General features: G+C 46.3%; 1 protein-coding gene, 1 long non-coding RNA gene and 2 other non-coding genes across 8 annotated transcripts in view; 2 read left to right on the forward strand and 2 right to left on the reverse strand.

The window, feature by feature from the left end:
• The window catches only part of PIK3C2B (phosphatidylinositol-4-phosphate 3-kinase catalytic subunit type 2 beta), a 61,337-nt gene extending 51,537 nt beyond the window's left edge, over positions 1 to 9,800 (reverse strand). For all 4 annotated transcript variants that reach the window (XM_032466972.1, XM_032466975.1, XM_032466973.1 and 1 more), the window contains exon 1: positions 9,335 to 9,800. The gene's annotated coding sequence lies outside the window, so the exon portion shown is untranslated. The remainder of the gene's footprint in view (positions 1 to 9,334) is intronic.
• LOC116659393 lies at positions 653 to 18,760 on the forward strand. 2 transcript variants are annotated; one of them, XR_004314763.1, is made up of 3 exons: positions 653 to 736; positions 8,167 to 8,169; positions 18,750 to 18,760. It is a non-coding gene; the product is annotated as an uncharacterized LOC116659393 (long non-coding RNA). The 2 variants fall into 2 exon arrangements; XR_004314762.1 differs by lacking the exon at positions 653 to 736 and adding an exon at positions 5,359 to 5,776.
• On the forward strand, positions 18,735 to 18,807 carry TRNAK-UUU. Its single transcript has one exon. It is a non-coding gene; the product is annotated as a tRNA-Lys (tRNA).
• Positions 18,808 to 19,084: 277 nt separating this feature from the next.
• Positions 19,085 to 19,157, reverse strand: TRNAK-UUU. Its single transcript has one exon. It is a non-coding gene; the product is annotated as a tRNA-Lys (tRNA).
• Between the last annotated feature and the right edge of the window lie 1,318 nt (positions 19,158 to 20,475).

Raw genomic sequence — 20,475 nt, forward strand, 5'->3', positions numbered from 1 at the left:
TCACCCCCAGAGCTCTCAGAGTGGAAGGCTCCAGTGCCCTGGCATAGACGCCCCATGTCCTATTGCCCGTCCCTCCCGACTCTTAGGGCTTCAAAAGCCATGGGTGCAGCTTGAGGCGCTTTTCTCTTGCTCCTGCTTTCTCTCTCCCCTCTTTCCACCCCAACTCAAGATGGTCAGAAGCCTTCCCTGGTCAGCCCTTTCCAAGTCTTCTTACTTCTTTTACTCTCAATGTCTCCTTAACACTCTGATGCTGTGTGTGGGACACGACTGATTAAAATGGTGGCCCTGGTGTCGGGGCAAGAACACATTCGCCTTAGATGGTGTTAAAACAACTGTTCTGCATCTCTGCACATGGCGGGGTCAAGGAGATTTATTTTCTAAGCAGGAAGTAACCTAGGGGGTTGGGCAGTTGACAAGGACTCATGTCAGTTTCGGTGTTGCTCTGTACCTGCCCTAATGCCTTTCCCCCAGCTCCTATGTCCCACTTTGCATAAGAAGGTCTCCCTAAGACAGAGCCCTAGTCTACAGACAGCACGGGGATGCTCAGCAGAGGGGTGGACCAGCTGCCCACTTGGTGCAGTGCAGCACATTCACATCCCAACAGCCCTGCCTTCATGGGGCCCTTGCTCACATGACCCTCACTCAGGGTCTACCAGGTAGCAATAGTTAGAGGCCAGTCTCAGCCATTCTCAGGGGCTAGCTAACATGCTTGCAGCCGGACGAGTGCAGCCAGAACGTGCCCGTATGTGCAGGTATATTAGAGCTAAAATATCCTATATATGTAACAGCACAGTCCATGGCTACCTTGCTGAAATACCACTGCAGTGTACGTAAACACCATTACAAAGTCTGTCGAATGAGTTCCTCCAGGGATACGTCCACTGTCAGGACTGGAGTGAGGGTATCACGCTTTGCTCTGGTGTGTGATGGAGAGGGAGGCCAAGTGAAAAGGAGCAGAAATAGAAGGAAGGAAACAGATCCCCCCCCCATCTCGTCTCTGATATTTAGTGCCAGGTATTGTCTTGTTTAATCCCCACAACAATCCTTAAATGTGCATATTATTATACTTATTTTATGAAAACAGGAAAGGGATTGAGTAATTTGCCCAAGGCCACACAGTAGTAAAAGATACAGACTCAAAGAGTTGTAAACCAGCTCTACTTCAATAAGCAAATAATAAAATAAACAAAATTTAAAATTAAAATAAATAAAGTAAGTAAGTAAGTAAGCAAGAGTTAAACTGAATCTCGTTTGAGGTCTCTTTCCCATCCTGCCATGGAGATCCAGGCACACCCCGTTTTACCAAATGTCCAGCTGATATTGGTGACTATCCTGGCGCACGCCTAAGCTGTCCCCACATAGCCCAGCACTCTTCATCACTGTCTCAAGGCACTCAAAAAACACGCAAATAAATAAACAAGCAAACAAACAACAAAACCAGACCCATAGTTTTGCAGATAGGAGAACCAAAGATCAGGTATCACCTCACACCAGTCAGAATGGCCATCATTCAGAAGTCCACAAACGATAAACGCTGGAGAGGCTGTGGAGAAAAGGGAACCCTCCCACACTGCTGGTGGGAATGTTGTTTGGTGCAGTCATTATGGAAAACAGTATGGAGATTCCTCAAGAAACTAAAAATAATAGACTTACCCTATGATCCAGCAATCCCACTCCTAGGCATATATCCAGAGGGAACTCTAATTTGAAAAGACACCTGCACCCCAATGTTCACAGCAGCACTATATACAATAGCCAAGACATGGAAGCAACCTAAATGTCCATCGACAGAGGACTGGATAAAGACGTTGTGATATATTTATATAATGGAATACTATTTGGCTATAAAAAGAGAATAAAATAATGCCATTTGCAGCAACATGGATGGATCTGGAGATCATCATTCTAAGTGAAGTAAGCCAGAAAGAGAAAGAAAAATATCATATGATACCACTCATAAGTGGAATGTAAAAAAAGAAAAAGACACTAATGAACTTATCTACAAAACAGAAACCGACTCCCAGACATAGTAAACAAACCTAAAGTTACCAGGGGGAAAGGGAGCAGGAAGGAATAAACTGGGAGCCCAAGATCTGCAGATATAACAAGTTTCTACCGTACAGCACAGGGAACTATATTCAGTATCTTTTAGTAACCTATAATGAAAAACAATGCGAAAATGAATATATACACCAGAAATTGGCACATTGTAAATGACTGTACTTTGATTTAAGAGAGAGAGAGGGAGGGAGAGACAGAACCAAAGACCACAGGTAGCTGGGTGGGAAGTGGGACTGGAAGCAGGTCTCAGACTCCCACTCAAGTGCTCTTTCCAGCCTGAAACACAACCGTCTATCTTGTCCATTCTCAAAATCCTCCAGGGAAGGAGTTCCCCTGGACTTTCTGTTCTAACCTCTCCCAAATTGGTCCATTCCTTTCCAAGCTTCTGATTACTTTGATCAAGTGAAATAACCTAGAGAAAGCACATGTTATGCACCAAAAATTGTAATCCTTTCTCTTACCCGCCCATTAAAGCCGCACCCTAGCTAGCCTCTCCGTCTCCCATGCCGACCCGTTGCAGTGCTGGTACCCCAGTGCCAGGGAACCCCTCAGGGCAGCTCAGATCATGCCATTCTTCCAACGAAAAACTTTGTCTCTCCCCTTTCTTGTCATATATTCAAGACCCCCAACATTGAATTCCAGCCCAGTCCCTTGCAGGCCCCCCATTCTCCAGGGCTCCTCGTTTCCCCACCAACCTTCACTCATGCTAGTACCTTCTGGAATACTCCCTGGCTCGCCCTCTACAAATGCCTGTTCTTGAGCCTTCTTTCATCTCCTGTGACTGAAAGCGCCTTTGCTCTCTTTGGAACATCTCTCAAATTTTTAATGCATCCTACCACAGTTATACTGTTTCGTATTACTCCATTAGTGATTAGAATAAAAATAACCTATCCACGTAGGTGCTTTTTAGTTACAAAGCCCTTTCATAGACATAAGCCCATTTATCTTAATAAAAATTACCTATTTATTTTTGTTTTCCCCATGATGCCCAGTACAGTGTTTCACACATGGGACAGAGCTGTTAAATACTGCAACCTGAGGGTGGTCTGACCAACCCAGAGAAGAGCGAACACTTCCCTGTGGTTGGATCAGAGATCCTGAAGCTGGATGAGGAAGACAGAACTGGGGTTTGTTTTTCCAGGTTGATACCTCATAGCGTTTATTAGAGTCTGAGCATTTAGGGGCCCCCAAAACATTCAGCACTCTGATCCAAGCCTCTATACTCCTGTGAAATGCTGCTCAAGACTACACCACCTCGTGGGGCAGCCATCACAACTGGCTCATACTGAGCTAACAGAATTATCGCACTACGTGAACCCATGCATTCACGTGCATTTTGTGGAGTACACCGTGGCCACTCAAGGTCAGGGATATACTGAATTCAAGTTAGCCTCCCGAGGGTTGAGCACAAACCTGCCGACGAAGGACGATAAAAGAAACAAGACCATCACAATTCACTGAGCCCTTGCCACGTATCAGACACTGCTCTAGGCAGTTCGTTTCGCCCGTCCTCTTCACTGCTGTGCACCGAGGAGGGCGCCAGGGACATCACAGACGTTGAATGCGTAGCAGGTGAATGAACAGATGAATAAAAGATGAAATGCAAACTCCTTCAACGGCTCTGGACAAATTCAACGCCCTTCACTTGGCCTCCTTCACCACTTTCCTCATCCGCCGTCCCAACCCAATCCCTGCTCATCGGCCAGATCTTGTGGGGCGGGTATAGCTCAAGTGGTAGAGTGCATGCTTAGCATGTACAAGGTCCTGGGTTCAATTCCCAGTGTCTCCTCTAAAAATAAATAAATAAACCTAATTACACCCCTCCAAAAATAAACATCTCAGCAAACATTTCCTTTCTACCAGGAAGTCCGACCTCTGCTTTTGTGTTCTCAAAGCATCCCATACTACTCCCACTACAGCCTACTCACTTGTCACTAGTAAACACTCACAAAAACATTCCCTGAATGAATGAGTGAGCTCTTTTTTAAACATGATCTGACAGCCGTACATCTCTCTGTGATCATACCTCCTTCCACAGACGACCGTGGAAGAATGCTTTCTGCCGTCACCTGGCTCTTGGGGAAGTCCCATCTCATTCAGAACTTGAGACTCATTGACATTTTTCCAACACAGGTCCCTTCAGTGCAGTACAGAAAGACCACCAGTTCTGGAGGTAGCCTGACCCAGATTCAAACTTTGGTTCTTCCCTAATTAGTTGTACAATCTTAGGCATGTTTCTTAGTCTCAGCTTGAATGTAAACCTAAGCTAAATAAAGCTCCGTTCTCCCATCTGCAAAGGGGAATGAGACAATTTTATCATCATCTATTTCCTCCAAAGGATGGGGGGAGGGAAAATTCAGATAAGGTTTGAAAAGCTGCGGGTAGACGATGCTCAGTGCCGGTGGCTTTTCTTCTTCAAGGATGCTCTTGCCTTTCTTGGTACTTGAACATTTTCTCAAGTGGCTCCTTTTTGCCTTCCTTGCTGGGATCACCTGCAACATCTTGTCAGGGAACTGTATCCATCTTTTCTCTTAATTTAAAAAAAAAAATCTGCCTTCTTGGGGGAGGGTATAGCCCAAGTGGTAGAGGGCATGCCCACCATGCACAAAGTCCTGGGTTCAATCCCCAGTATCTCCTCTAAAAACAAATAAATAAACAAACCTAATTACGCCCCCCCAAATCTGCCTTCTTGAAATCTAGAGTGGAAATCTGACATTCTGGCTATAGTATTTTTGGGGAAGATATAGTTGCCTTCTCCCAGGTTCCCATAATACCCCATTTACGAACCAAATCTCTCCACTTCTGGTCAGAATTAAATGCACTCTAACAGTGCTGCTAGTCCCTTTAACTTCTTTTGCCCTTCGGAAGACATAACGAGATGGCAAGTCAGGAACACGGCAAACACTGCTTTCAGAAAAGTGGGGCTGCGATGTCTCAATGTGGCTGCGATGTCTCAATGTGGCTGCAATGTCTCAGTGTGGCTGCGATGTCTCAGTGTGGCTGGGCTCCGGCATTACTCCTGTCTGGGTTCTAGGTTACTGTGGACCTGAGACAGGAAGAGCTCACGTCTATTTCTTCCACCTGGCAAGGCACACTGTACTGTTTCCTCAAAATGCAATCTCCTTGGTTCTCTACTCTTTTCCCCTCATTTGCTCTGCCCTCAAGAGCACCAAGTAGATTAAGACAGAGAAGGAGAAGAACTTGGCTGGAGAGGATCTCTCCACACGAGCCTGGGGACCCAGACACGTGTCACCAGCGCCCATGCCTGGCCCCCACCTCCATTGTAGGGAGGGGATCAGAAATAGAACCTAACCCCTAGGACAGGATCCACGGGGCAGAGACTCAAGAGGTACAAAGCACAGTAGGAAGAACTGCCGAGAAGAAAAACAAACCACTGCTCAGGAGATTGTCTCGCAGTGACTACGGTTGGCTAGAGTGAAGAGAAATAGGTCCAGGAAGAAGGGAGTTGAACAATGTTTACAGGGAAGAGTGGCAGGAGTGATAGAGTGAAGGCAGAAGGAAAAGAGGCAAATGATTTTTGGCTTTTCTTTGAAACATCGGGGAGCCTCTGCTAGGTGAGACTTTCCTACGGAGTGAATTACTGATTCCTTTGTCCAAGAATTCTGTATTCTGCCTCAGGACTGTTGGGAACCTCTCTCCTCTTCCTTCTCCATACCTTGAGCGCCTCTGCCCCAAGGCTCAAAGGGTGTCCTCTGTGTCCTTAATCCCTTTAGCACTAAGAAGGTGGGAGAAGAGTGCATTCCATCACTGAGATCCTGAGAGAGGAGAATTTCCCAACAATGAAGGCGCTGATAGGGTTGGCAGATAGGCATATTCTAAAGTACCAAAGAATAGGCCCTTTCATGGGTCGTAAAGTGATCTGCAGGGCAAGTACTAGCATTGCTAGTCACCGTGTGACCTTGGGAGAGTCACTTCTTTGCAGGGAACTGATCTCCAAAGTCCTCTCCAATTCTAAAGCTTTACATGATCTTAGGAAATACAAGAATGCTCTCTTAAATTTCATTTCACACCACAAACACAAAACAAAGCAGATACAGAAATACCGAAACAAAAGACTTGCCTCCATTTTCCCAGCTCCCCTCTCCCCGCCCCATGTTCTAAATCTCTGACTAGAGTTGCCCAGAAGGTAGCAAAGTAAGTTGATTTGATTATCCCTAGTCTTCTCCTGACACTGAATGTAGGGATATGAATGAGAAAGCAGAGAAAGGCCAGAAAGGGGGGAGCTCAAGGGACTCACATACTTATACCTCAACCCCTGAACAATTGAGAATTAAGGAGGGGTTATGCTGGGCTGGGGCTGGGTAGAAATTTTTCCTTCAGTGTCCCTGTCCTTGAGAAGTTTGTTATCTAAGGTATGTCCCAGACTGGTGACATCTCATGGGCATTCAAGTCAAGGAGTCCAGTATGAGTGAATTCTGTAACTCTGCTGCCCCTTTCTGTTCCCCCAAGACCCACTATCTCCCTGACAGTGGCACCCAGGTTATGAGCACAGGGTCTGGAGTGGGACTGCCTGCTTCAAATCCCTCCTCTGTCATTTACTAGCTGGCTGACATCAGTAAGCATTGGCTATTATATTATTTGTCAACTCAGCACTACCCTGTCAATAGACAGTAGCTAGCCTTTGGGGGTGGATGTCTCCCCCAGTTCGCTACAAATATCATTAAGCAGACTTTCTTTCTCTCCCAACACTCATTCTACCAACCCTATTTAAAGAGGAATACCCAGTTGGGGAGGGGATAGCTCAGTGGTAGAGGGCATGCTTAGCATGCGTGAGGTCATGGGTTCAATCCCCAGTACCTCTGTTAAATAAAATAAGAAGAAGAAGAAATAAACAAAACTTAATTACCCCCCTACAAAAAAAATTAAACAATAAAAAATAAAGAAATAATCAAAGAACAGTTACCTTGACATCGTCATGTCATTCTTCCCTTAGCCAGAAAAGAAAGGTTCCGGAACATTCTCTATTTCATATCCCTTTCTTCCCACCCCTCCCCCCACCCGCACCAGCTTTTCCTCCCTCATTACTGAGACTCAACTCTGGCTGAATAATCCACTTTTGTATAGTACTCTGCAGTTTTCAGAGTGCTTTTGCACATGTGATTTTATTTAGTTCATGGTAAGCGGTGTATTTCATCTTTAAAACAATCCTGTGAGCCAAGGATATTTTTTTCCCATTTTACAGGTAGGCAAACTAAGTCTTAGACAAGCTCACAAGCTGTCCATGCTCAAATAGCTAGGAAGTAAGATACACAAGGACTCAAAGCCAGGCTTCCTGACACTGAACCCACCCACTGCTTTCTCTGCTACTTGGCATTATCATGTCCAAGTTCACATCCTGGGAGCATGAGAAGCCTGAAGTTTATGGCCAGTTACAAACCCCCAAAGGGAACAGAGATCCTTTATTTTTATCCCTGCTGGCCCGCAGGGCTGTCTAGGCTGAAGGACCATACACACGAGATACCTGCAAAGTGTCAGGCTTAGGTGGGGTGGAGAAACCACAGAGAGACCACAGGCCCACAAGGATGTGTATCTGCTAAAGTACCACTCCATAATGGCCAAGGCCACAAGCATTCAGGCCATCGGACAATCCCAAAGGAGCACTGCCAGGAAAAGCCTGAGGACCCAGGCAAACTGAGCCTTCCTCAGCCCAGTAGGCCTCGTAGGCCTCCCTCACCAATATTTCCAGGGAGAGGGAAATGGACAAGCTCCCTTTTGGCCAGGGCTGAGAATGTGATCAGATTTAGACTAATACACACCCATGTACACTCAGCAGTAAATTCAGAGCCACGGAAATCAAACTCTGGGCTCACCCAAAGGCCAAAGGAGAAGCCGCCACAGCTTCAGTCCAGGGCTCCGGCACAAAGCCACCATCTCCTCAGACTCTGGCTGCCAGGCAGAGCTATAAAATGTGCCTCGACTTAATTTTTCCATGGACACAACCCCAGATGGGACCGCCAGGCCTCATAAGCTCTCTGCTCTGGGATCCACAGCTGGAGTTGGGGAGGGAGAGTATTTGGGGGATCAGGTTTGCCACCCCCTGGACCACTTCTCTTCCAATATCTTTCCAAGGCCTAGTGCAGCAAGAGAGTAAGTTTTCATTCAGAGACTGATACAGGGTTGGAATTCAGTGCAAATTACTTACATCTGCTTGGCCACCACCCAGACAGTCAGGTAGTAGAGAGAGGAGGGGCAGTGCTGGCCCACTTCTGGGAGCCTGAGTAGTTGTGTGCTAAGGAATCTGGTGCCATGCTGGGACCAGCCTGCCCAGGATATGGGGGAAAAAACCTCAGGGCAGCTGAGACAATAGAGATTCCATCCCAGGGATGGCTGGTGGGACTGGGGCAGGGAAGCCACAAAGACCCCACAGGCGGGTGGAGACGGAAGCAAAGAAGGTTGGCCTGAAAGAGCTGGAGCAATGGCAGAATCGTCACACACATGCCCCTTAGCCAATTCGGGTGTGTGCACTAACCTCATGCATTTGGTAACCTCTTCCCACAACCCAGGAGCGTGCCAAGCCCCTGGGCTTCCCACTCTACCCCACCCCACCCCACCCCAGCTTGGCAGCCTCCTTTGGGCTTCCTGCTGCTGCGATTGCTCCCCAACATCAAAGCCACCGCTGTAGGAGCCGAAAATGAGAGACAAGTACAGGCCAGGAGAGCAGCGCCTACCCGCCCCCCCCCCAGCCCGCCCCCCTACCCCGCCCCCGCCCCAATGCCGGGATCTCCGGCCGGAGGGCCCCTCTCCCTCTCCCAAGCTTTCTCCTTTTGCTGCAGTATCCTTATAAGGGAGAAGCCAATTCTACAATCCGTCTGGCTAAAAAATGTATATATTCCCCAGGCTAGATGCCGACTTTTCACCCACTGCAAGAGAAAGCACCACCTACACCAGCCTCACTCCAGGGCAGGTTTTGCTTTTTATTTCTCATCTTAAACAAACACCAAAACCTTTGGCTGGCTCAGGTCGCCTTGCAGCTGGGAGCCAGGAAGTGTGTTAAGAGGGAAAGGGGTGGGGAAGAGGGTGCCCCCGGTCCGAGACACCCCGAAACTGCTGGAGCGGGGAGGCGGTGGGGGTCGGCAACCTGCTCGGCACTGGGGCTGGGGCTCAGCCCGCCGCCGGGAAACCCTCGGCTCCTTCCATTGTTGCACCTCGGCTGTTGCCATGTTGGAGGGAGAGCCCCCTGACCTCCGCTTCCTCCACTCCGCAGACGGTCCGCAGACCCGGGCCGGTGCTCCGGGCTGGGTGCGCGTCCTACCTGTGCTCACTGCTGTTTCCTGCAAGACCCGACGTCTGGTGTGCTCGGCGATGGGGGTGCTGGCTCCGCAGCTCCGGGCGGCTCCGGCACCCGCGCACCGCCTCCTCCCGGGGCCGCTCCCCTCTCCTCGCTGCACGCGGCGGCCGCCGGCCCCGGGGTCCCCGGGGCAGCCGAGAGGAGGGAGAGGACGCGAGGACCAGCTCGCAGTAGGGGAAGAAGTCCTCTCGGCCGAGAGCGTGCGCCAGCCCGCAGAGTCAGGCAACCCCGGGTGAGACAATAGCGGGAGCAGCGGGCGAGAAGGGAGAAGCCATCTCCCGGAGACCCGGCGCACTGCACGGCGACGCGAGGCTCGGCCAGCCCGGGCCAGGACAGGCAGCCGCCGGCCGCGGCTCCAGCCCGCAGCGCCGACTGCGCGGCGAGCGGGAGGGCGGGGCAGGTCCTGGAACCCTGACCGCCCGCCCTCCCCTCCCCTCCGCTCCCCTCCGCTCTCCCCCCTCCCCCTCCTGTCCTCTCCCCTCCCCTCCCTCCATCTCCCTTTCTCCCTCCCTCCGCTGCCAGTGCGTGGGGGAAACACAAACGCGCTGGCGTCAAGTTGTGCGTTAGCAACCCAAGAGCCAAAATTTCCACTTCCCACTTGCGTGAGGGTTTTTGCAGATGGTCGTTACTTTTCCCTGCTGGGACCCCCCTTTGTTCTGTGTCGGATGAATGCCAAATCATTATGCTGGAAATGAGAGTTTGGAGGTCCAGTTATCGGTCTGGAGAATTTCTCCCCATCATTAAAATAGCGACGCCCGGAAGAGTCCCCACCTTGAGGATGCCGGGGGTTGGGGGGAGCGTCTCGGCGCTTTGCTCACTCAGTCTCATTCGGTTTTTGTATTCGCGCTAGTGGATCTTCTGATCCGAGCACCAGAAAATAGCAGTCACCAATCTGAGGGGGCAGAGGAGGTAGTAGTGCCTCCAACCCAACCATGGGAGAGAAAAAAAAATCTTTCATACAGTATGTTATGTTTTAAAAATAGACTCTAAGTGCCTTTCCATGAGCAGTGGTCTCCAGAAGAATTTTTCAAAGGGCTCCAACCAAAGAAATCAATAGTTGACCAGCTCTTTTTCCGTTTGGTTTGCATAATAACTTCGATCTCAGATCCCAAAGTACATTTTCCTCAAAACTTGAACCTTGTTCTCTCCCAGCGCCCTTCTTTCTTGCCAGACTATGATTGACACCTGGTTCTCAGCCTCCCTTCTCTGCAATCCCCTTCAGGTATTCAGATATTCAGGCTTAAGACCCAGCCTCCTTCAGATGCCCACGACTCCCCAGCCAGGGTTCCTATGGACACATCTGCCAACCTGCCCCTTCCCTGGTCTCAAAGCAATATTTATTGAAATGCTACTATCCCAGGCTGTTTTGGGTTCACTGGAGTTTTGGGAGTTTTTTAAAGGGTGTCAGAAAAGCCTTTTTAAAAGACAAGGGGACTTCAACAAAAATATGTATAAAAGAGATATAGGGGACTTTAAAAATTTTCCCACTAATATGAAACTTCAACAAACCCAAGTCTTAGATTCATTAGAGAATTGGAGGAAACTACAGAGCTCACTAAGGATCTCTTGGGAGATTGTTTTGTCCTCATATAAAATGAAATCTGGGCAAACGCAAAGGACTCTTAATTGCAGGCAACCTTGAATGAGGCGATGGGAGGAGAAGCTCATGAAAGAGACCTGACAGAGGCTGTTACTTCTCTACCCACCGCACTGTGACCTTGGGTAGTCCACTTTGCTCTCCAAGCATCAGTAATCCTATCAGCTTCGCTTACAACTCAGGACTGTTGTGAAGGTCACAAGAGAGAATGTAAGTGGACCGTTTTGATGACCGCAGAAGTGTGCTCTGCACATGTCATGATGTACACAAGATCCTACTCCTGACCTCCAGGCACCGCAAGGGATGAAAACATGCCTGCATTCGCTCACTGGTTCCCTGCTGATCACAACACAAATCTTTGTGAACAGAGTAGCCCAGGGGCCATCAGTGGTCCAATGTTGCTGGAATGAGAAGTCTTCAGTGGAGAGCAAATGGAAATAAGCCTGTCTGGGCCACTGGGTTGAGGATCATATCAAAGCCTTTATAAGGCATTTAAGTAGGGAGAAATTGTTGCATTAGAAGAGGAACCAGAAACCAGAGCATGGCATGTCAGAAAGTTTAGATTTTGTCCTGTAAGTGACAGAGAACCCAGGGTGCAGACTGGAAGTGGTGTGCTCAGTGATCTGTGATGTGGCATATTACGCAGGAGGATTTGGAAGGCACACTATCTTCTTACCCCCCCCCAGGTCCATTCTCACTCTGGCTTCCTAGTAGTGGTGGGCCAATGGGGATCCATGGCAGGGGAGTGGGAGGTGGGAGGGCAAGGCAGTCTAGATATTTATTTCTCAGGGATTCTTCTCTGTGGGGTCACTATGGGCTGCCTGCCACCCTCAGCTAAAGAGCACAGCTTCCCTCCAGGTGGTTGCCCCTCCCTCTCAGTCCCTCTTCCTCCCGCTCCCTTTCCCTCCTGTCTCCTAATTTAGGTAATCACTCACTCCCTTCCTTCGACTTTCCAGCCAGGGAGTGGAAACCCCTTTCCTGCTGGCCCCAGGGTACTCCACACTCTTTTTGTGCTTTTCCTATACCCTACTGGCCTTTTGTAAATTATCTTTTCAAATTGGAGTGTGCCATTTGCATCCTGCTAGGTTAGGAGTACTGGCTGGGAGTTCAACAAGGAGGCCATGGCTACATTCTGAGTGTGAGATCAGAGAATCTCAAAGCTAGGGCAGTGGGGGTGAAAAGGCAAGGGCAGATACAAGAGACAGGAAGTCAAATCAACAATACTTGATAATGTATTGACTGTAGGGATCGTCAGTGGGGTGGGGAGGAGGAATCTAGAATTACTCCCCACTTGGTGCCCCAGGAATTGGTGGCAGGTGGTGTTATTTACTAAGTGAGGGGCGGAAGTAAAACAGGGCCCAGGTGGGGGCAATTGTGAGTTTAATTTTGGGCATGGATTTGCAGAGTCATGTTCAGGTAGGGGTGTCTAGTAGGCTGTGGATTTATGAAACTAAACTCAAAGTTAGAGGTGTGGACACGTGATGTGAATTTTAGACTCTTCAGTTTAGAGATGATCAACGAAGTTATGGGCATCTATGAGTCCCCCAGGTGGGCACTTAGAGGAAGGAAGAGGCCTGCAAAAGAAATCAGAAAGAAACAACCAGGTTGATGGCAGAAAAACTGAGACCTTAGAGTGTCAGAAAGGAGGGAGAAAGTGTCTGAAAAGAGTGATGGGAACATAAACACAGCAGAGACATCCAGGAGGGCAGGGCTGAAAAATGCCCTTTGTGGTTTTTTTTTTTTTATTGTTGACTTATTTTCTTTATTGAATTAAAATTATTGTGTTTTTGTTTTTGTTTCTGATTTTTAATTGAAGTTTAGTCAGTTACAATGTGTCAATTTCTGGCATAATGTCCCAGTCATACATATATTTCTTTTCATATTCTTTTGAAAAAGGCCCTTTGGATTGACAAGAAAGTCACTGGTGTCTGTGGTGTGAGAACAGTCATAGTTAAACTTTGCTCGGCATGGCACCCAAATCTGGGTGATGGGTGTGTTTCCTCAGGGGCACTTGATCCACAGAGGGCGGTCAGCGTGTTAAACCAAGCTCTAGTGGGTCAAGAGGAAAAGAGACACATGAATATAGGCCACTCTTTCGAAAGGCATAGCAATTAATGGGGAGGAGAAATATAAGGCAGTGGATGGGGCAACGCAGGATCAAGAGGAAGACTTTTTTTTTTTTTCTATTTCGAATGGGAAAGGCTCATATGTTGAGGGGGACACCAAGGAGACAGATGATTAATGAAAAATGTCCCAGAGGAGATAGGATCCAGGCATATGGGGGTGGAGCTGCCTGGGATGTCTTTGAGAGGCAGAGCAGAGGCAAATGCATTTGTGGACTGGTAAACCTAGAGGTTATACTTAGAAGGGGTTGCTACCTGATAGCCTCTAAGCAAATCTGAGAGAGAAGGGAGGGTTGAGGGCTTAAGTGGTTAAGGTTAAAGTAGCCACTGAAAGGAATGAGAGTGGTAGCTTCTTAAGAGAGAAATAGAATCATCTGCAGAGTTGAAGATACGGCTGGGTCAGATCTTCTGACATGTAGTGGCCACAGTATGGATATTTTCATCATTTTCATCTGCAGCTCAGGAAGCCCAGGTGCAGAATGTTAAATCAGGGTTGTGGTTGCAGGAGAAGGACAGTTGAAGGATAAAGGGGAGAGAGGGTTCCAGGCAAAAGAGGAGACGCCGAAGGAGGGACCTGCAGCTAAAGAAAGGCTATGAATCTTGAAGAAGGGGGAATCGAGGCACTGAGCTCTCTCTCTAGTCTTCTCCTCTTCCAATCTTTTCTCCAACGCCCCAGCCAGAGTGCTCTTTCTGAAGCAAGCATCGGCTTCCCTTGCTTAAAACTGACCAGCCTATAAGCTCCGCGAGGGCAGGGATTTTGTACCTTGGTTTTTAAACTTTTGTATTCCCAGAGCCTGGAACAGTGCCTAGCACATAGCACCTGCTCAGTGAGATTATCGACTGAATGGGTGGCTCCAAATAGCTCTAAAGTTCAAACTCCTTATGCCTACAAGATCTCTTGCTTTTCGCTCTAGCATCTGAGGGCAGGGACTTGGTCTTGTTCATCCTTCTGTCCTCAGGGCAGCACCTGCTATAGCGTAGGAATTCAATCCATATATGTTGAATTGAAATCCTGCCTGCATCCCATTGCAAACTGCATGCACTGGCCTCACTGAGCTCCTTGCAGTTCCTAGAAGACAAGCTCTTCTCACCTAGGGGCCTTTCTGCAGGCTTTTCTCACTGCCTAGAAAGGGCCTCCCATCCTCATCCCCCTCCACTGCCGCCCTTCCCTTCGTGTGGCTTTCTCCCTGGTAAGCAGAATAATAGCTTCCCAAAGGAGGAAACGTCTGCTTCCTAACCCCCGGAGTCTGCGACTATGTTATCTTGCATGGCGAAAGTGCTGTGTGGCTATGATTAAGTTAAAGACCTCGAGGTAGAGAGATTAGCCTGGATTATCCAGGTGAGCCCAATCTAATCACATGGGTCCTTAAAAGTGGAACACCTTTTCCAGCTGAAGTTAGAGGGAGGTATGCTGACGGTAAAATGGTAAGACAGATACAACCCTGGTGGCTCTAAAGTTGGAGGATGGAGGTCCTGAGCCAAGAAATGTGAGCGATTTCTAGAAACTGGAATAGGCAAGGAAACAGTTTCTTCCCTAGAGCCTTCATAAAGGAGCAAAACCCTGTTGTCAACTTGATTTTAGCCCAGTGGGACCCACGTTGGGCTTCTGATCTACAGAACTGTAAGATAATAAACTTATGTTGTTTTAATCCATTAAATTTATGGTAATTTGTTACAGCAGCAAAGGCAAACTAATACACCCTGCAACTGGTTTTTCAAGAAGCTTCCCTAGAGGGCCTCCCAAGGATGTCTAGGCACACCTGAAAGCTGCCCGGGCTGGCAGCAGTAAGCATGGCGGGTTGTGATGGCTTGTTCACTGTTTTTCTGAATTGGAGCAGGGACAGGGGAAGTGGGTAACTGAGCTATAAACTCCTTAAGGACAAGGAACTCTGTGTTGGGTTTACCTTTGAATTTCTATCCTAATTCATTGCCTGATGCAAAGCTGATGCTCAATAAATACCTGGTGAATGAGTCAATGAACAAAGACCTGGGTTTAGTTTATAGGAAGAGAGTGACTGGGCTAGACAATGGGGCCTGAGAATTTAAGATTTCAGTGGTAATAATGAGAAGTAGGTTATGAGTCGGGAAGCAAGTGGTTGAAGAGGATGGGAGGAGAGGGTGGGTGACTGTTTATCTGCACTGTGGTGTCTGGGCTCTGCTCTGGGTTAGGGCTAACCTGTAAGACAAGTTCAAGCTAAAACTGAAAAAGGCAATGTTTGTACCATTTTCATTTTACAGTCCTTCAGTAGATTTTCTTCAAAAAATTCAAGTATCTGTGAAAGATGGATGTTGGAAACGGGGTAAGGGTGCTGTGTAAATATTTGGTGGTTAGACTGTTGTCTTAAGTCCCACTGATCTTGCTGCTTTGGCATCAGTCCTGCTTCTCCCCTCTGTCTTTTCAATGATCCAGGATATTTGAGGGCTGCCTTGTTCAGGGAGAATTTATCCCAGGGTCTGACCTCCGGGTGCTGTGCAAGGTTCCTGGGCTGCTAGCCTTGCTGGGTTCTCAGAGGGAAGGGTGGTGGGAGAGAGATTGGAGTGCCCACTGGAAACCCAGGCTAAGCATGGTTCAGAGTTAGGCCAAAACACAAAAGGAGACTTTTCAGAACAACTTCTCTGTACCACACATCTTCCCAGTACCTTGTAATGGTCTCAGCTCCAAAGACTCTATTCAGTGTTGGTGAACCACTGAGTCTCTGAGTAGGCAGGTACACTTGGCTTTGGTTTGGGGACCCTGGGAAAGCCTCTCAAAATGACCTGCGTAAGTTCTACCGTTGTAGATGTGTTTCCTGGCTCTTCAATAAAATTGTATTCAACGAAGACTAACCCTGTACTAAATATTCAGCCAGGCTCCACCGTGGAACTCTTAGTATGAGGAAGACAAGACCTCAGCATCCAAGGATGTACCCCCAAGACCCTGTGAAAACAGGAACCAATCCAGGGTGCAACCAACTTAGACGACAAAGCTTGCGGGCTGGAAGGGGAGTGCAGTGCGCTGTGTCAGGGTCCAGAGATGTAACAAGTGGGGCCTGAGAACTGCAAAGATAACCCTTTCTTCCTCCACAACCTTTTCCATCTCTGATACAGATTTCCTGGCGATTTTCAATGACAAATGAGTCTGATGAGTAGGAGGGCAAAAGAATCCCTTTAAAAATTAGTGGGGGACAGGGAGCAGCCCCTCAGAGCGAGCTGGGAGGCTGCCATCCCAGGCTCCAAGGGGGTTCGAGTCCTCAGAAATGTCCACTGAATAAAACATAACTCTCAGAAAAAATTAGTGGGGGATACTAACTACTATATATAAAACAGATAAATTTACACTACATAGCACAGGCAACTATATGCAACATCTTACAGTGACCTACAGTGAAAAAGAATATGAAAAGGAATGTATATCTGTATATGTATGATTAAAACATTATGCTGTACACCAGAAATTGATGAAACGAGGTAAACTGACTATACTTAAATTAAAAAAAAAGTTGTAACAACAACAGCAAAATTAATGGGGGAAATTAAGCTTAAGAAATAAGGCAGGGCGGGGGGGAGGGGGTAGTGATGGGCCGAAATCTAGAACCTGTGAGTTTAGACTGCCTTCTAGTGGGAGAATTAGGTTCAACAGTCAACGTGAGTGAGAAACTCGAAGAAACACTCAGAAGAATTCATGCTAAATAAGGCGCGAGATAGCACTCCGGGTGGCGTTTGTAACGCAGCATAGAAAAAAACGGATTCAGTTCATGCTTGCTCAGGTGGGACTTTGCAATGTTAACAAGCCAAACTTGCAGTTCAACTTTCGAACTTTGCCGTTGCCTTTACGATAAAATTGTTCTCCTTAGCCTGAAATAAACCCGATCAGCTGTTTCCAACTCGGCACTTCCTTTCTCTGCCTCCCTCCATTCCAGCCAGATTAATATATTCACTATCCCCTAAACACAGTTTTCACTCCCCAGTTTCCTTCCAGACTTACTCTTTTCCTTCCCACTGTGCCTAGCTCACTGCTGTGGAAACAGTGGGGACTCAATAAGCAAGTTATGAGTTAATCCCAGTCTATTTAAACAGCTGGTTTATTATCCTAAAGGAAAGGGAATATGATGTAACAGAGACATTGGGCAGGAAAAAAACAAAACAAAACAAAACAAACCTTGAAGTTCCCTTTGGGGACGCTGGACAGACACCATTTCCCTTAATTAAAAAAAAAAAAACCAAACAGGTATATATTTTCACATCTCATTCGTACAAACTGAACAAGTTTTTTCTTATCTAACACATGGGCGCTCAAGAAATATCTGAATAAATACGTATCTGTCTGGCTCATTACAATTCCCTCTGTACACTTCTGACAGTTATTTGCTGAAACTCAACTCTGGTGATGTATTTTCCTTGCTGAAAACTCAAGGACCCCTGTCCTCATTTTATAATCTCTGCCTTTCTGTCCATTCTCATCCTCTGCCACTTCTTGTTCTTGAATTCTTATTACTGCGTTTATTACTTTGTTTAAATTGTTTGCTTAAATGTCTGCATTCTTTTCCAGACTGTGAACAGGATCTCTGACTCTAGAGTCAGCACAGAACCTAAGCCATAAGAGATATCATGTGATCAATAAATGTTTGTTCATTTAGATTCATTTACAGGTCATCTAATCAATTTCCCTCATTTTGTAGGTGTGGAAACCCGGACCTGTTTGGGATCACACAGCTTGTTGGTCTTTATTCTAAAAGAAACAGACAATTGTAGGAAACAAATCCCTCCAACTGAGGCTGGGCCGTTTTGTTCATTGTGTTCAGAAGCCTCAAGTTCCCAGAAGCAAAAATGAATTCCCTTATCAGTCTTTGAAATTTCATAATCCTGTGTACCACACCCTGTGTGTCAGGGTTGATGAAACTGATTTTAGGAAAAACTAGGCTGATCTGGAGATATTTATTCTTGGTGCTCCATGTTGCTTCCACTGGTACACACTAATATTGCTGCAGAAGGATTCATCTTGTGAGTCTGACTTTAGGATTGCAACTTGCCTGGAAAAGGGGGAAAGGCAAAATCCAATCAAAATCTAAATTAAAGGTCTAAACTCCCTTTCAATTTAAAGTCAGACCCAAGTTTCCATAGTCACTTCTGTTTTTCTGTATTAGCTCCTCTATTCATGAATCAAATTTATCTTTCCTTCTTTTGTGCTAAGGAACGCTTATCTAACAGCTACCTCATCTAATGAATGGAAATGTATTGTTCACCAAAAATATGGGGAAAATATGTAATCTGGTTCAGTAGAATAACTAAAATTAAGAGGTCCTATCAAGGCAGTAATCGATGGAAAATAGAAGAATTGTAATAAAAAGAGGTTGCAACTCTGTCTGAATTTTTAATATTCATCTTGGTTGCCCATTTTTCTGTAATTTACTCCCGCTTAGTTTGAGAGAGCTTAGTAGATACTGGAAATTTATCAAAAATGATATATGAAAGAGCTTAAAGAATACATGTGTTAAGTAAATGAAGAAAAATATAGAAAAGTGAATGTCTGTTTTCAGCTTGCTGGAAAAAAAACTTTAATACCAATTAAAATTTAGATTTAATTTGCTTAATAAGCCGTTAGAATATGCTTGAGAAGCAATTAGAATATTATCAAGTAAAAGGAGGAAAGATACCTGGAGAGGGCGCCCGGATAGCTCAGTCGGTAGAGCATCAGACTTTTAATCTGAGGGTCCAGGGTTCAAGTCCCTGTTCGGGCGTTGTTTCTTTCTTTTTCATACCTCGTAACCAGGTACCAGACAAAAATTCCAATGCTGCAGCCTAGTTCTATTTTATATCGAATTAATTTCATTTTTCATTAATTTCAAAATATGCTAGATAAACATTCTCAGGGGAGGAAAAAAATGGCTACGCAAAATCACTCAACTTTTGGCAAGTGTGGAGGTTTTGCACAGTGGTTTCCCAGCGAGAAGCAGTTTTTTTTCCTTCGGATTCCTAATCGTTCAGAAAGAAAACAAAAAGAACGATGAAACAGAGCGCCCGAACAGGGACTTGAACCCTGGACCCTCAGATTAAAAGTCTGATGCTCTACCGACTGAGCTATCCGGGCTCTCGCGGATCAAAGACTGTTATAGTGTTTTACATAAGATTGAGAAACCCTGTGTCGTCGATTCGTCCCGCCAGCATTTTGTGAAACTATTTTAAATCCAAGAAAACTCTGGATTCATGCGCCAAGAAGAACAGAAGCCCGAAATCATGCCCCTTTCACCAGCCTTACCAGTTAACAAAATTACATTTATATGCCCAATAACCATTATTAGGTAGACCTCTTTGATTTGTCATCTAACAGGTCCAGGATTAACAGAACGGCGAGGTATGTCACTTTTGAAGCGCTGTAGTGACATCAGACCTAGTATACTGATTATAGGGTGGGTACCAGTTCTAAAACCTACCCGATAAAAACAACAAAAAATGAGTCTCTCTAAGAGAGATTACAAGTATGCTGTTCTGAAGCTCTTGAATTGAACTATGTAGTATAAAGTGGGAGAAAGGACCCTGCAGAGGGATAGTGAGATTGTCCTGTAGGTCCGTCGAAGGCGTCCAAGTAAATTTACGTGATGCAAACTCTGGAAAAGGTCACCAGAAGTGACCTCGGGGGCAGAAATCCTACTAAACCAGAGAGGAAGCTGAACATGCCAGCAGAGAGGCACATTATTGATCTAGACATTGGAGGCTTCCGCAGCCATCAGTAATCTGTGCACTGCACTCTGCTATAGGGCTGGCGACGGGATTACCCACGATGGGGCTAAGAATGCAACGTGAATGGGTTTTCGTTAGCTGAAGTTGCTTTCCCTTAATTCCATCTGCTTCACTCCAACTGCTTTGAGAGTGATTGTGCCCGGGTCCAGCAATTCCACTTTTAGGAATTTGTCCTAAAGAAATAATCAGGGATGTAACAAAAAGACCTGATTACAAGAGAGAATGTCATGGCATTTTAATTGAAAAAAATTGTAAATGACATACGTGACTATGTAAATTATGGTAACAGCCTTAATAAGGAATGTTATGCAGCCATTAATAATAATCATGCTATAAAAGAACCCAGCTTAGGAAAAACTGCAAAATACTGTAAAGCTAGGAAATATTTCAAATAAAAAAGTTTAAGCAACACGGATATATTGTACAGCACAGGAAATTATAACCATTATTTTATAATAAATTTTAATGGAGTATAAACTGTAAAAACACTTAATCACTATGCTGCACACCTGAAACTAATATAATATTGTATATCAACTATACATTGATAAAAAATTTTTAACGGGTGCATATATGTACACTGAAAAACTAAAGGGCTAAATAAATGCTCATGTAAAGCCTGGGTTCTGAAATTAGGTGCCCCTTTTTGAATCCTTACCACCAATGTG

The sequence above is a fragment of the Camelus ferus genome, chromosome 23, assembly GCF_009834535.1.
Source record: "Camelus ferus isolate YT-003-E chromosome 23, BCGSAC_Cfer_1.0, whole genome shotgun sequence".
Classification (NCBI taxonomy): Eukaryota; Metazoa; Chordata; class Mammalia; order Artiodactyla; family Camelidae; genus Camelus; species Camelus ferus.